The sequence below is a fragment of the Carassius gibelio genome, chromosome A20 (genome assembly GCF_023724105.1).
Source record: "Carassius gibelio isolate Cgi1373 ecotype wild population from Czech Republic chromosome A20, carGib1.2-hapl.c, whole genome shotgun sequence".
NCBI lineage: Eukaryota > Metazoa > Chordata > Actinopteri > Cypriniformes > Cyprinidae > Carassius > Carassius gibelio.
In genome coordinates this window covers 12,591,705-12,604,734 of record NC_068390.1, presented here as the reverse complement: position 1 = coordinate 12,604,734, position 13,030 = coordinate 12,591,705, and positions in this window count along the sequence as shown.

The window sequence follows — 13,030 nt, the reverse complement described above, 5'->3', positions numbered from 1 at the left end:
TGTCACTGAGATGAAAAAAAAAGTGTTTAATGTAATGTAAAAACCTGCCTTTTGATTAGAGAAAATGCACATTCTGTGCCTAAAAATCACTCTTTGCTACATTCACTGACTTTCCTTAGCCTTTATTGGCATGTGAGGCTGTGTACCTCTGAATAGTATGCGCTCACACTCTCTGAGGGGACTGTGAATGCTGCAGGCATATCAATATTTAGCTCCCAGCTTCTCATTCATAATTATTCAGAGGTAATGGAATATTTCAGAATCCTGTACCTCAGGCAAGCACACAGAGTATTTAAGTTTCTGAGGCTGAGGCGAGGCATACAATCAAGCGGGTCTTTTTTCGAGAACTTCAATTCACCTTACAAATGCAAAGGATTGCATGACAGCTGCGGAAGCCTGGCAATGCTACTGAACAGAGGTAAACCCTGGAATTATGACATTGTGGGTTACCCTTTATTTAATCTCAGTTTAAGAGTGATGATCGGGCAGCAGTGAATCAAGAGAGACATCCTGCCCCTGATCTGTTGATTTTGGCCCTGGTTATCTTGATCTTGTTGCACAAGAGACCTTGAGGGTATCTACTGTCCCATTTCTTTCAGCTTCGAACCCTCTGGCTGTTTGTACTTTTCTACTGGTCCGCTCTAGTTCTAGTGTCACAAACTGATTGGTTGGTCAGTCTCAAACCGAATTCACTTCATTTGGGCTTTGATTGGTCAGTATTGTTCTCTCGCCCAGTGTCTAGCTGTGACTGGTGGATTTTGTCGCCTAAGGCTGTATTTGTGTGATTGGTTAGTGGTGTTTTTTTTTCAGGGCATGCCCCGGAGCATATAGACAGCTAGTGCAAAAATAATTCAGAATGACTGTATCAACAAAAAAAAAAAGTCATTTATAAGGAGTAAAATTGGGTAGACAGAATCAGATGTCAACAATACAATATAAATTCTGTTCAGATTCTTGGACAGACCGATTGTTTTGTGTCTTTACACATCAGTGTATTGTCACGAGCCGCAGGGTTTAATTTGGTTTTGTTTGTGTATGTTTTACGACTCTCAAAGCTGTGTTTCCCATTCACCTCCATTATAAGACTGACTGACTGCAATGGTTTGAGTTAAAATTCTTTGTTTGTGTTCTGCTGAAGAAACAAAGTCACTTACATCTTGGATGCCCTGGGGGTAAACAGATAAAAATAAAATTTTCATTTTTGGGTGAATTACAGTGTGAAAACACAAGGTTGGCATCTTTATACCATTTTTTTCTGAACCCGAAAAGGCTGAGGCGTTTTTTTTTTTTTTTAGTTTTTTTTTCTAAAAGGCCTGTGCAATTTAAGCACAAAAACTCAAAACCATCTATTCACTTATTAGCATTCCTCACTGCCTAAAGGAACAGGAATTCACAAATGTAAAAACTAATTAAACTAGACTAATGTAAAATCATCTGGTCTTTTGTTCAGTCTGTCCTTGTCCTTTTTTCTCATATATTTTATACAATCACTAACAATAAGACACAGTATATTACAGATACTGATAAATCCTTCCCTTTAGGCATAAATAGTACATCACCATCAAACGTTTGGGGTCAGTAAGGTTTTTTTTTTTTTTGATGTTGAAAGAAGTTCCTTATGCTCAACAAGACTGCATTTATTTGATAAAAATACAGTAATATTGTGAAATATAATAAAAATTTGGACAACCATTTTCTATAATATTTAACTTTTTATTTAGTGTAACTTATTTCTGTGATTGTAAATTCATAAAGTTTTTTTTACATAAAGTCATTACTCTAGGGTTCAGTGTAACATGATCCTTCAGAAATCATTCTAATATTCTGATTTGGCATTTTTAATATTAACATTTCTTAATTTTATCTGACTAACATTTTTGTGGAAATGATTCATTTTCTTTCAGGAATTTCTGATGAGGAAAGTACATAAGAACAGCATTATAAATGTCTGCTGAATAAAAGTACTAATTTCTTTTAAAAAATTACAAATCTTACAGACCCACAATATTTGAACAGCAGAGTATCTACTGATTTTATAGCATGAAAAGAAAAATGAATCGAAGAGATTGATGTTCTTGGTTGAGAGATAGTGATGGCCTCAAACTCAATAATGAAATAAAACATAATATACCATTTCCCTTTCTAAAGGAGTTTACTAACATTTAAGTGGCATAAGAGCAATTGCGCAATTTCATACAGCCACACAAGAAGACTTACACATGTACTTAATAAAAAACAAAACAGCAGAAATGTAAATATGACAAAATGCTCTGTCCTCCAGACTGTTTATATATGTGATTGATTTTTAACACACATGTGAGCGTTTCTTGCACATCTGCACAGAATGAAAGACAGTACACAGGATAACTCACAACAAAGGTAAATGTATGGACATGTGCAGGTACCTGGTTGGCAACCAGGCCGGGAACCTCCATAGGTTTCCTCTTATGTGGCCCTAGGGCTAAAAGCGCTGCCAAATTTGCATCTCTGGGCTCCATCTGTGCCAACTCCAACTGCTGCCTCTAAACAAGGGCAAGGAAAAATAGAATGTGCGTTTGAGAGGCATTCCAAAATAAAATAACTATTTCCATTGGCTCACCCAAATCCATGTGGAATGTTTGTAAAAAAAAAAAAAAAAAAACGGAAAGCTGTTGTTGCTGATGAATCATTCATTTTAGCACTATTGATTTTACAGACAAAGAAACCCAAGTCGGAGGCCTTTGCAAAAACACACATGACTAGATGAGCGTTACCTTGTAAACAGACACACAACTCATCCAGAGGGCTTTCATTACATTCTGTCCCCTGTTTAGCCGTAGGCTTCAATTCCAGACCCAATATTAGACTCAATTAAAATGAGCCCCCAATTAGAGAGCCTTGTCTCCAGGGTATGTGTATGTATGTGTGTGGATTTGTCTATGTGGGGCACAAATGGGACTTTATGAAGAGTATTGATCGTCCTCATTGCTATACAAAGGAGCAGAAGGAATGGAAAACAGATTGTGGAGGAGGGACGTATGTATTTTTATTAACACCAACACAGAAATCTCTTCTCCATCTTTGCCTTGCTGTTTCAGATGCTGTTGCTCTGGGTCTTAGCTGTTTGTGCAACTCTACACGCAAATAGAGGGGGAAAAGCAGTACATTTTAAATGTAGACTGATTCCTGGTGTTTTTTTTTTCCTCTTTTTTTTTTGTGTCTGCTAGTTACCCGGTCAATGCAGAGCAGTGCTTCTCATTCCTCTTCCTCCCTCCTCTGTTTCTCCAGTCTTTTCAGTTGCTCCAGGATCTTCAACTGAGAGCGAGTATCATTGGTCTGACTGCAGTGCCAATCATCCTCACCACAGAAAACATTAGCATCCAATAAGACACACACGTTGAGTGTGTCAGTCAACATCAAACAACAGTAACTACCCATTTGTGCATCCATATTGCAGTGTAATTGCAGGAAAATAAATAGTTGCCTTAAACAATAACTGCATCCAAAAACACATACTTTCTCTGAGTTGGTACTTCTTTTGAAGAAGTACTTTGCAACCGTTAAAGTATGTTCAAGCATGAATGTGTTTTATGAATTTCATCTTAATGTATATTATTGTCATGTGACTTGTGTTATCAGTTGTGTTGCTTCAATGTCATTCACAATTCCTCTCCCATGAGATAGTTAAGTGTCCATTTGATGTGCACTTCAGAATCTCTTTGGAGGTAGGTCATCATTTTACATACTGTTATTTGTCTACTACATACAGGGAAACATGCATATTAAGACCCAGCCATAGCATTGATATTTGACCATTTTGTGGTGCGGATTCCATGTCACACTTTGTGCATTTTGTAGCACTTTCCACAACCATTTGTAAGGTTAAGTGTTTTATTTTCCCTTAATCACAAAAAAATAAATAAATAATAATAAAAAAAAATCATTCCTATCCTCCTCTGAGACAGGTTACAACCATTTGTGAAATTCTCAGACATTTGTTATTTTGTTAAGTGCATTAAAGCTGATAAAATATTGGCTGATATTTTCTGGAAACAAACAACAACTGTATTTTATTGAAATGTTTGAACTTTGCATAATCAAAACAGGTAATACTTGGCTTTTTTAGATGCAGGGCTGTGTTATTATTCCTGCCCATGTAGCCTATGTGATGTCTTAAATGAACAGCATCTAACATCTCTCTGTTTGTTCTAGAAAGACTGATATAGTATCAAAGTGTACTGATCAATGCTGCATGATAAGGACCCATTCTGATTTCATGGCATCTTCTCTGAACCCACATTTTTGTTTACCTACTATGTACTTATGCCAAAATTGTATTTTTCTTTTTAAGTACAGTGTACCTATTGTGTTCATGATGAATTACAAAAGACTTCCTGCTATTGAGGAGGGATAAGGTTAAGGTTAGAGATAGTTTTGGTAGATTGAGTAGATTTAAGTTATAGAGGGAGGGTCAATGGGGTAATTACAGATGGAACTACAGAAATTAATTAAAGATATATTTACAGGAAGGTATTTTAAATGTACGTACAGTGTACAAACATGTATGTGCACAATAAGTGCATTGTATCACATATTCATTTAAATCTAAGTACACAGTAAAAAACACTATACTGAGTGGGTAAATTATTATAATTATTATTATTATTATTATTAAGAAACAAGCTTTAATAAGAAATCATGAAAGTTGTATTTTTATTTTCTCAATTACTTTGTCTACTGTGTGTTTTTTTAAGTAAGTTTATCTTATGAAAGATCTGTCGATGTTGTGGCACAATGGTTATCTTCTCCAGCAGGTCTCCAGAACATCAAGACAGACCTCTGTAATACTCAAAGATCCTATGCACACACAATCACACATGGGACATGGGAAACAACTTTGTGAATGGCACATTGAAGTTCTGTGAGCACAGATTGGATGTGGGCCTGATTATCACAGCGAGTTCTTCAAGAATCACATGAATCCTGCTCTAATTCAGCATTTGTACAGACCTATTTACTGCCTGAAAGAAATGGAGATTGAGAATTAGAGGCAAATATCTTCCTAGAGCTGGAATCCAGCTATATTTTTCCTCTGCTGTTTATATTGTATTCACATTTCCATAATGTCAGACATGCTTTGTTCCTGTTGGCCTGTTACGCTTGTTGAGTAGACAGACATCTGCAAACACTCCAATTCCATCTCATTTTTGCCCTTTCTGCTGATGCGGACTGAGTTCCTGCGAGGCCAAGTCTGTCTCTTTCATTTCCACATTCTCTCTTTTCGTCTCCTCCTCCTCCTCCGCACGACTCCCCTACCTCCTGGCTATCTCCCTCTCTCCCTCCCTCCGCCTCTGTCGTCCTTTCTCTCCCCTGTACCGACGCTTTTTTGATCAGTGCAGCAGAGTGGATTCCTGCCACTCTGGCAACTTTGCGCGGCTCGGCAGTCATTAGCATACTGATTAAGCAGAACAGGCTCGTCAGAGATACCACTGATCAAAGACCGAGACTGCACTCGTGTGTCACAACACAACAGCGCAACATATGCCCCAAAAAAACACAGACAGGATGCCTGCCGTAGAGGCAGAGCTGAGGGAGGTGAACAGACAAACAGAGATGCAATATCACTTTGAGTAAAGATACACTGATGTACAAAAAAAAGCATTTAATGCTAGAGCTGAGGTCAGTGAAACATGCAGGAATACAGCGTTCAGGAGTGTTAGTTTTAAAACACTGCAATATTGAGTTATTAATTACTTATTTAGAAGTAACTTATTACTGTACATGAAAAGTAATTTGTTAAATTTTGTAAACTTAGGACTTCATGGTTAACTCTTTCAGACTGGACAAGTTGGTTTAGCTGTTCGGCAAGTTTTCCCCAAGGCTGACCATCTGAAAAACATTGAAAACCCTTCTAAAACCAGCAAGAAATTACAATTGAAGGAGACACTGCATTATGTTCCAGAAAAATTATTATGTTCCAGAAAAATGTCTAATTGTGTATTATTATTAATCTCTTAATTAAACTCAAAGCCAAACAAGACACTGATTGGCCAAGAGCAAATTCATTTTGAAAATATTGAAAAATATATTTGTCAATTATGAAAAACATATGTGTGTGTACATTGGGAAAGTAATGAACTGGGTTGGGTGAAGTTACTGATCTGCAGCAATCGTGACTGAAGAGCTGATGGGAATAAAAAAGGGCTCCTCTTGACAGGAGCAGATCACTGATGCCACGCCAGCCATGGAGGCCACATCATTATCATCGTTTTATATTTTATATTTTCTGTTTTCAGATTTCAGTTTTTGTCTTAAAATGAATATGCTAATGGTACAGCTCATCTAGAAATCTTAATCTATAGCAACATTGACTGCCTTCTATTCACATTCATCCTATAAAGAACCAGTAAGCACATTCACCCGCTGTACAGCAGGGAATGGCCGCGAGTCAGAGCTATTACCGGAAAGAGCCCGAGGTGCTGTCCTTGAAGCCGTGTGCCTGCACTGGAAGGGGCGGCTGGGAAAAGGGTGATTTAGAAGCCCGAAGGATGGACTGCCGCACAACAGCACCTATGGGGACAGAATAAAAATACAGATATTTTTATCAGCTCAGAATGAATTGGGACACTTGGAGGTTTAAGAGACACAAAAGTAATAAAAGATCATCTAGTCTTTCAGTGTATTGAGCTTTAAAGGTCCCTTGACATGAAAATGTCACTTTGAGGTTTTTTTTACATTAATATGAGTTCCCCTAGCCTGTATATGGTCCCCAAGTTTCTAGAAATTTTAATCTGTGTAAATTGAGATTTTGCTATCTTTCTCTGCCTTTGAGAAAAAGGAAGCTCAATTAGGCACGATGTTGATGTAACCCATATAGATATATATACACAATACAATTTGATTTATATAGCACAGGATAAAAACAACTGGAGTTGACCAAAGTGCTTTAAAACACTATACCAAAAATAGGCAAAATAAAAATATTAGATTAAATAAGCTGTAGAAATGTGTGGCATTGTGTGACTGTTTTCAAGTTTTGGGCCGACAACAGAAACAGCTTACACCTGCTGGGTGAGTGTTGGTTTGAATGACCATCTGTTTGGGTTAAGTTTGGTTCTGTGCAGTTAAGTCTGCAAGAGCTGATGTCAAATACTGTTTGACGATTACTCCTTTAGGTTGCTGGATCACCTGACAAAGTAAAAAAAAAAAAATAATCTATAAGACGACAGCAAATATTCATATAAGGTATGCTGGGTTTAGTCCAACTCGAGGGCATTGTAGAAACCATTTTAGACAGGAGCGCTTCTGCAACCCCTCAGAGCACTTTCTGATTCTGAAGTAATCAAAACCTCTAAAGTCTATTCAGGTGTATGGGAAATGAGCTTCTGTATTTCAGTGGAAATCCATCAAGACGTCCAATAAAATGGTGAGATTAGATTACAGAAAAACAAATCATGACATTATTTGAATATGATAACATGACATTCCTGGTAAGAAATGGGGTAAGACTCATGCATCTTTGTCTCTAGTGTAAAACTAATTTGGCTCCGCTTGGGCTTGTGGGATACTGGTGGTTTTAAGTGAATTAGCCTGTACACCGTGGGCGGTGGTGAGTTAACCAGGAAATGAAGACAAAGTGAAGAGAGGCTGTCATAAAAATGAACCAGTGTGCTGGGACGGGAAATTACAGTGTTTCACTCTCACACACACACACTACCGAGTCTACTATAACATAAAACATCAAAATGGTGTATTCAGGATCCTCAGATACAAACCTGAGTTCCAGAAACCATATGGTACTCTAAATACTGACAGAGGAATCACACCTGCAGATTAACATTAAAACGATACACATCCAGGTCTGTTTTCTCAGTGAAACACAAACACTGAATGATCATTTGTTTTTCATATGATCAAATTACTCTTCCGTTGGTTCATATAGGGAAAGCCCTGAAATCATCATGATGAATTACAATGCCGGGATTAAAAATGGGCCGGGGTTTGCCAGCTGAGCAATTCTGGTTGGCTGGTTGGGCTTGAGGGAGGAGCTGACCGAAGCAGTGGACTTCTGGTTTGAGGCCTTGGTTGATGCTGAATCTGAGGGCGTGAGTTGGTCGCACTTGCTTAAAGAAAGACCTGAGAGTTTGGGGTGAGCTGACGGACAGCTGGCAGGCTCCTCTGAAAGAATGAATACATCAGCATCTCTGGTTAGATGTCTTTAATTTAGCTCATACCAAAGAGGTCGTGTCTCGTTCATACATGAGCTATGAAGGTCTGATAATAGACTTCATTATAAAATCAGGTCAAAAATGAGGTCAGTACCCTCATATATACCCATTTGACTTTGTTGAAGTTGCTCATAATATCTAAATGAGTGAAGAAACTGCATTCACCTTCAGGAAGGCACTAGATATGGTTGAGGGGATGATTTGAGCTCCATGTCGTTTTTCAGTAAACTCTTCTGCTTCTACTTTCCCATCCTACCTATAGAGAAGAAAACAAAAGCCCTTTCAAACACATAATGTACTGTATTGTGATATACTGATTTTGAAAGCAGAAAGTGACATCATACTTCTGACGTTCTGAGCCAGTCGATGTGACTTCATAAGATTAACCAGAACCTTTTACATTTCTTAATTCTGTTAATGATAAAAAAATAAACATTACCAGTTTTATTATGCACATATTTAAAATATATAAAAAACTGGTATTGACTAATAATAACGATCATCATCTAATATTCAAATAACAAAAAAAAAAAAGTCACATTTTTAGCAAATATACATTTATCATACTGTACATATAAGTTGTAATGCGTGTTTTATTTTTAGATTATTTAGACAAAAAAAGTGCAACATTTTTATATCTGCCATTTATTGGAGATAACACAAAATATTTATCTGCTTTTCCGTACTGGCCAAATTTTATCCCAACGTTTTATAAAGTAAATGGAGGAATAACTTGAATATTGTTAGTAATGTTTCAAGATGAACACTGCTTGGATTAAAGCAACTTCCATTACAAGCAATCAGAATTTCATCGTACTTGCTGGCCATATAAATATCAGCAAACTCCATATTCTCATTTATTTCATACTATATGAATCATAAAAGCCAGGCATACAATATATGACATAACAAATATTACAAAGTTTCCATTAAAAAAAATATATTTTTCTGAATACTTTATCATAAGTCAGGCTTTCCAGGGTTAATATAAACTTGTAAGATGAACTTAAAGCTGTAACAGTGACTGGGGTTGATGATGTGTTTGTGCTGGATCCAGTCGGTACATTAGAGCCCCTTTCACACTGCATGTCGGACCCGGCAAATTGCCGGAACATTGCCAGGTCGTCGTCTGTGTGAAAGCAAACACGTCCCTATTTTGACCGCTGCCAAATTATTATCCCTCTAGTATTGGTAAGTTTAGGAGTAGGTTTGGGGGAGGGGTTAGGATTAGGCAATCAGGTAACAATTTGAACGAGGGGGGGTAATAATTTGGCAGGGGGTCAAAATTGGGCACAACACCGGGATACATTACCCGTGTATTTGCCGGAATCGCAGTGCGAAAGGTGCTTAGGAGACACCATACGTGGGACATTACCTTCGGTGGAGAGAACACCTTTGACCACAGACTGCAGAGAAAATTAAACATACACATGATTAGATGAGTGCAACACGGAATGACCTACATTTCTATTTAAATCACTGAAGGAAAGCTAACAATGCATTTCAGTCAACATCTTGCCTTGAAGTCAGAGTATGAATCATTTTTTTGTTTTGTTGTTCGGATCAATAATTGACGCAGCCAAAGTGAGTAATACCTTTACAGCAGAGGTATTAATTATGATAGTTGCAGTGACAGAATTAGTCCTCTGATTAAAGGTCCCCTGTGTGCTGCTGTTTGGAGTCATTTGACTGGCTTTGATAACAGGCCCCATGGTAGAGCTGGGTTTTCTGATGGCTGTCCCTGTAACACCGGCTGGTTTAATGATGGTAGCTCCCACTGATGGCGTGAAAATAGCAGTTCCTGTAGCGGCGGGTGGTTTCTGAATGGCAGTTCCTGTAGTGGAATTAAGTTTAATATTGGTAGTAGCTGATACACTGGTGATACACTCTGATGATTGGTGTAGTGGTCACAGTTGACTGCAAAAAAGAGATGGAGGATAAAAAGGTGCATTTCCATAATAAATCAAATGCTTGTAAGGTATCTTGTATGACGGCTTTTCATGGCTTTTTGAAATACCATTGACAGATGCATTTATTTATTTATTTATCTAAAAATTCGGACATGGTTTCTCGGAGTTCTGAATATGAATAATCAGTCTGAATTGTGAGATAGTTTTTTTTTTTTTTTAACAAGCTTCCATGCTTATTGAATACTTCTTATACGGCCAAATTAAATTTAAATATTATCTAAAAAATATTAATTTTGCATTAAATGTATTTTTATACACAATTAAATTATAAATTATAAATTAAATATAATTGTATTAATATTAACATATGAATACTTTAAGATAAAGGCTAATATTTAAAATTAAAATAATTATATATTACATTTTAAATTCATTACAAAATATGTATATGACACTTTTTATAATAAGATAATCATACATAAAGAAAAAGAAAAAGAAAACTGCATACCTGCTCATGCATCAAAAAAAAAAAAAAAAAAAAAAAAAAAACATTTTGGCCCTGGTGATCCAAAGACCCTAGTCTGAAAACCACGTTTATCTCACTGGATCTTTGTTTCTATTCCCAGCATTAAAAATAAGTGACCAAAATAACACACCTGTGAGGATGGGGGTCTAAGCAGAAGCATTGGCACTGGCTGGTTTTGGCAGAATTCCCTGAGCCTGTGCCTAGGCCAGAGCCTGCCGAGAGACCAACATCAACTGCCCGCTGTCACTGTGGATTAACTCCATTCCTTCAGAGGCAGAGAGAGAGAGTAAGACATCGCCAAGATTGATAAGTAGGCTTGATGGTTCAGTACAGTATTACAGTTTGAATATACAAACAGACCAAAGAATTTAAATAGTGGATCCTGAATCCACCCGTAACTCACGGTGTGGGACCTTGGAGTTGGCAGGCAGCTGCAGTGGCACAGTCTGAAGGGTGCTGTCATTGGTACACTTTGTGATGGGGTGTAAATCCTTGGCAATGTCACGACTGCCCCTTTGGCCGTGGTCAGTGTGGTGACTCTGGGCTGATTTATGGCCACAGAGCTAACAGAGACCCTTCCAGGCCCCTGCTCCCTGAATATTAGACGTCACCACCCTGACTCCCACAAGCACTGGTGTGGTGGATCTGATCTTTGCAGGGTTTGATAAGATCATTGGAGCAGGTTCAGATGTGGCTGGACTGGAGCTCATGACTGTTACAGGATGCTGATTAGCAGAGTTTGATGAATTAGCCTCTGCCTTTGGTTTCGGCTTTACTCTTTCCCCATTAGGAGAAGCTAAATCTGGTTTGCTGTTTTCAGAGGTGTTAACTTTAGTGTTTGAGTCTGACGTTTCTCTTTTCTTGTCTAATGAAGTGTCCACATACTCCATAGTGTTGCTTGTTTTCCTGTTGTTGTTTTTTTTTCTCTGAAGACGCGTGAGACTTATCACTGTCAAATTTATCTGAACCTGATGATTCACACATTATGTAGTCTACTTTCTCGATGGATTAAACACAGATGGAATATTTTGGTGGAGAGGATAACCCTGAAATGTTTTTCCATCTATTTGGTTGAAAAATTTTATTTACGTGTACAAATACGCAGGTGACATGATTTTGATTCACCCGAAGGATCTGAATCATTTGAATTAACTCCCAACTATTCTTGATTTCTCGGTTGTTGAGTGTTTCTGTATGCTACACGGTTACGCCAGTAGGTGGAGACAAGCGAATGTCTTTTTTTGTATGTGAGCAAGTCAGTGAATCACTCAACTGATTCGCTAGTCATTCATGAGGGAAACAAGTGTTTGTAAATGAGATGCCTTGTTCACACCATTCCGAATCTCGTTTAGATTCAAAAATCTTAATCGACCCCTTCAGTCAAGGGTGTATTCGTTCAGCAGATCAAGCCAATTAAATGCTTACTTGAATACCACCGTCACACAACTCCAACCTCTTCTTTAAGTTTGCGGATGACACGACTGTGGTGGGTCTCATTAGAAACCGAGATGAGATAAATTACAGGAGCGAGGTGAGACGCCTGGTCGGATGGTGCAGTGACAACAATCTCTCTCTGGACGTGGAGAAGACAAAGGAGGTTGTTGTGGACTTCAGGAGAGCGCACACTCAGCACCAAGTTCCTGGGTGTGCAAATCGCAGGGGACCTCTCCTGGACCAACAACACTGCAGCACTGGCCAAGAAATCACAACAGTGTCTCTACTTCCTCTTCAAACTGAGAAGAGCCAGACCCCAACCCCCCATCATGTGCACCTTCTACAGAGGCACCTTTGAGAGCATCCTGTCAAGCTGCATCACTGTGTGGTATAGCGCCTGCAACACGTCCTGCCTAAAGACTCTGCAACGCATAGTGAGAGCAGCTGAGAAGATCATTGGTGTCTCTCTCACCTCCCTCCAGGAAATGTACAGAACCCTTCTCACTCGCAAAGCCCTCTGCATCGCAGGTGATCCCACCCACCCATCACACATGTTCTTCAGCCTGCTGCCATCAGTGAGGAGACTGCGGAGACTCCAGGCCAGGACCAGCAGACTGAAGGACAGCTTCATCCATCAGGCTGTCAGGAAGCTGAACTCGCTCCCGAACGTGCCCCTCCCATCCCTCTTCTGCCCCAGGCACCACTGAACTATGAACACCCCCCCCCCAAATCCCACATGCCCAGGTCCTTCCACCCCCACCCCCCACTAATATACGATGACATGCACCAGTCACTTTGTGCAGCATTGGTCTGCTCACTACCTCATTTACCATGAAACTGACGTCATTCTACCACCTCATCAGTCATTAAATAAAATAACTGCTCTTGAGCCCTTTGTCACTTTAATCAGAGTGAATAAGCTGTTTTTTTTTTTGCACTAAAAATCTTTTCAT